Consider the following 4,753-nt stretch of genomic DNA (forward strand, 5'->3'; position numbering starts at 1 on the left):
AGTTATTACTTTCAACATGAAGTGGGGGAACCGATTTCTCCTTCCACAATTTGTAGCATGGACTGAGAAGTGGAGAAGAGTAAGAATGCTGCATACAATTGGATACTGACACAAAAGTAGGGAGAATGCGAGGTAGGTATAGGTAGTGGGAGTGATTGGTGAAGGAAAGAGTATCGGGACTCTCTATCTTCGAGGAAGAGCTTTGCCAGAAGTAATATCTCTCGGACTACAGTAGTGAATGATATATTTAAAACCTGCTTGATTGCAATATATTAAAACGTGGAACGACGTGAGGTAACGTCAATGTAAACGTGAACTCACTGCGTTTCCTGATCACTCACCTTCTGCCAGAACGTAAATCGAGGAAACGGCCAAGGTTTGTACTATTAGCAGGACTCTCAACACGTCCATCGTCTTTTATCAGGTGACGATCTTGTAGGTGGAAATTCGTCAATCCCGCCAGTGGTTGATATCTGTAAAACGTGTTGGTCAATCATCTCGTGTGAAGGAAATCTACGAACTGCACCCCACGGACAGAATGCTTATAGCCTCTCACGTGCAAAGTGAACGTTAGTGACGGCTTTACTCCAACTCAGCATGAAAAACAGCACTGTTATTCTCACTCAGGTGACAGGCTGGAAGAGTTTGAATGTGCTATCGAAAATGTTGATGGGGTGGTGGAGGTTTGACAATCTATGGGAATCGCCGATTGTTAACCAGTTCAACAGATTGTCAGAGCTGGAAATCCCATGTACTTATGATTTCAAAATCCATCACAAGTCGAGATAAATCAATGGAACACAACCATTCTAATATATGATTATTTTTAAATGATATGGGCTTGTCTACTTGGTGAGGGAAAATTGGCTCATCTAGTATAATGGCATCCTTTATATTTTGGAATGTTATGTATCACTGCACAACTAATTATTGCGCTCATTGAGGACATGTTCTGCACACTACAAAGAAGACCACACCACAAAACACTGAGGTGTTTTAGATTGAATGTGAAAGTACCCACAAATTTCTAGCAGCCTCATTTACTACGTAATTGAACTTTTGTATTTGATTGTTTATTATTGTTTGTATTATTATTGTTTATTATTGTTTGATTGTTTGTATTTTATTGTTTATTGTAATTGAAATAAATAATTCACCATATTTGAAAGTCATAAGGAACTCATAAAGGAAGTCAAAGGAACTCATAAAAGAAAGTCATAAGGAACTTGATAAAGGAAACCATGCTTGATTTCTGATACGCTTTTCCTTTCAGGTATGAGGTAACATACTAGAGCTATATAATCCATTAATGTATTTTATTTTATTCTATTCTATTCTACTCTATTCTATCAGCAGTATATAAAAATGACATCAACGCTTACCATATGAACAATGCTGACAGTTTAAAGTCGAAACAGTCGACACAGTCTGTAGCAAGAACCCAATCAGAGAGCCAAGTGATTAATATCAAGAATCAAACTACAGTATCTACTGTAATGAACTCGAATTGATGCCTTTTTTATATTGGAGCATCTGAAGAAGATGCAATGCAATTCCAATCACTACCGGTAAAAATTACCTTTCAAATTGCTTTTACGATATCAAGTCTCACGGAACAGTAGAAAGAGTTCAATATTACCGTGATGTGAAAGTGATTCTAGAACAAAATTTTTACGATATCAAGTCTTAAGGTACAGTAGATGAAGATATTCCATTACAATAGTTTCATTATTTCGATTATAATCCATAAACACGATTTTTCTTTATTAAATCTCACGGTTGTATTGTAGAAGCCGGAAAAGATTTATGAAAATTTCTTATGTTATTCCAATACAAAACTTTCACAATTTGAGCATTCAAGTCAACTAAAAACCAGTAAACTCATAGTTAACACTAGTAACATTTATCAACGAACTATTCAAAAATATTGAGTGTGAACTGACACAAGATATAAACAATCAATATAACCTGCAGATAAACCAACAGTTTATCTAGAGTATGTGAATGTCAATATTTTTACACCATTAGGTGAAGCAGAAATAACAATAATAATAGTCAGCCGTCTAGAATCATACAGTGCACCAGGAGCAGACAACATCAGACCAGAGCTCTTCAAACAGAACAAGCCTAGACCATAATTATAGTCCTCTTCTAGACCATTTATAGTCCGGGCGCAAATATCAGGAAAAAAAGCACTCTGTGGTCATTTTTAGGTAACAGCAGTGTAGTCCAGGCGCTGGCTTACATTGAGCATACATGAGAGAGGCAGAGAATTTGACTTCGGATTATTGTTAGGGGTCTTTAGTGTATATGAAACTCGATGTCGTCACGTCCCAGGGTGGTCGACAGCTTGGGGGGGAGGGGGGTAAGTTGTAAAAAACGCGCGCTTATAAAATCGCCTGTCCTGCAGTTACTATTCATAGTACAGCTTTTAATATTTTCTCAATATTATGTACACATAACTGGCTTTCAATGTGGTCCTCTACATTTTTGCGATAAACCGCATAGTTTTTCCGTAAAAAAATAAAATATCTCGAAAAATGTATTTTTTTATTATGGACTTTTTGTTATTTCTCGAATATTGAAGTCATTAGCCGACTTAGAGGAAAAGGCGCCCAATAAACGTTGTAGGCCGTTTCTTCCTGAATCCAATGATATACATAGTTTTGGGGTTACGATCATAGATGCGGCGGTGGGAGGGGTATAAGTAGCACTGTTACGCTGCGGCGCGGTCCTCCCCCATGATTAATGCGCGTAATGGCCTGTCTATCGCATCGCTCCTACTAGTCTTTGCATTCAAATTATGTATTTCAGGAACGCTATCTTATGTATTTTCGGTCGCTGAACACGATTTTTCAACTCTCAAGTCTCAATAATTGATAATTCTCATCATAATATACTAATTATGGTCAAAATTACAAACTTCATCTCATTCTGCAAGGAAACTAAGAAATGACTGTTTGAAATGAACGAAACTTGGGTTTCAAGAAATATATTAGGATAGAATAATGATAATATTTATATGTGTTTATGTTCTATTGTTTTTATCTCAAATTAATTTATTGTGATGCGCTGCAGGCTAAATTATATTATTAATTGCACACTGGCCACGCTTACTTGATATAGTGGTCAGTTAATTTCCAAGAAATATTTGTGGAATTTCTTAGTTCTTCATGGTGGAAATGGAATTCATCATTCATTCATTATCATAATGATTATGTTTAGTATAAAAATGTTAATCTTTCGTGAATCTTCAGTTTGTCGTGAACTTTTGAGAAATTATATCCAATATAATAATAGATATGTGTCAAATCAAAATGAAATGAAAATTTAAATATTCATTGATATTATTTCTAATAGTATTATTATAATGATATTTCACTAAATTTTGATTGATTCAACCATTATCGCATTCCCGTTCAGACTGTTTTGAAATGGTAACAAGTTATTCAGTATCAAAATTTGGGATTCGAATAGTTTGCCATGCCTGTTATTCTTTCCCAAACATATTTATATGATTTGTAATTTTTTCACAAATGAATGAATGTATGTATCTCTGCACGTAGCTAACGTATGGATTATTCCTTTATAGATTCTTGCATGTCACATTAATAAATCTCTGCCACAGATTTAGAAATCAAGTCTCGATGGTTTGGAGAGCATATTATTGGAGTGATTCTTTTACTCTGCTGCTTCTAATATGTTCACTACCTTTGTTTGATTTTAGACCATAGACATAAAAAGCTATGTCCACCTGTATCACTCCATCTTTATTGAGAATTTTCATAACTCTTCTCATCACAAAGTTTCCATAATCTTGCAGCGTATTGAAGTTTTGAAGAGTGAAGTAGGAGTTGAATTCAGGAGAGCCATGTCATCATTATGCGAATTTGTCAACGATATTTAGGGATTTAGTCAAATCCACAACTAGTTTCACTTACAATTTCATGGGCCAAGTGAGATCAAGAGTTTTTTTTCAAATATCCATCAGATGTTGACAGAGATTGCGGTTATTGTAGAAATGCATGCTGCACTAAAACTTCAATGCTGAATTATCTTTAAACAGCTACCTAGTAAAAATTCAGAGATCAGATCTTTTTGTTCTAGAATCAACTAAGACTAGGATTTTTGTTTGATTGCATCGTGGAGAATGAAAGAACTCTGTTTCTTTTTATAGGTGAGAATACACTTTTACAATTTGCCACAACCATGTTCAGATAAAAATCGTTGGAGACCGAATGACTATTTCTTTCTATACGTTCAAAAGAGAATCACACACTTCTTCACTTGCTTCCAGACCATTGATAACATGATGCAGATTCTGTTGTCCATCAGAGTCTTGAAGAAAAATGTTATGTTCTCTTGAGAAGGTTATGCTTCTAGAAATCATTCTCATCTCTCATTATTCTTGTTTTACTCCATTCGATGACTTTCTTCACAATCTCCAGTGATATCCATAATGATGTCAACATACTTGAACAGAATATCTTGATGAAAGATTTATTTATATAGTAGCAGCCATTTTAGGAAAGCCTTTGAAGAACTAGCTATTCCAATCACTCAGTTTTGGATGATCGAATGAGGGTTTGCTCCAAAGCATGATCGGTTGTCACATTTATTAAATTTTCAAGGTTTCATTTGACAGAGAGTCAATGTATTGACTGTATAGAGTTAATGTTTCCTTATTGGAAATTATTTTCTACTTCTATGGGTATTTTTTTATATTTTCTAGATATAACACAGACTCCATAAC

At 34.9% G+C, this 4,753-nt stretch overlaps 1 long non-coding RNA gene across 1 annotated transcript; it reads right to left on the bottom strand.

The window, feature by feature from the left end:
• Positions 1-341: 341 nt before the first annotated feature.
• Positions 342-1,532, bottom strand: LOC120355494. Its single transcript, XR_005573534.1, has 2 exons — positions 1,383-1,532; positions 342-473 (listed from the first exon to the last, which is right to left on the bottom strand). It is a non-coding gene; the product is annotated as an uncharacterized LOC120355494 (long non-coding RNA).
• Between the last annotated feature and the right edge of the window lie 3,221 nt (positions 1,533-4,753).

Source organism: Nilaparvata lugens, unplaced genomic scaffold (assembly GCF_014356525.2).
Source record: "Nilaparvata lugens isolate BPH unplaced genomic scaffold, ASM1435652v1 scaffold2209, whole genome shotgun sequence".
NCBI classification, from domain to species: domain Eukaryota; kingdom Metazoa; phylum Arthropoda; class Insecta; order Hemiptera; family Delphacidae; genus Nilaparvata; species Nilaparvata lugens.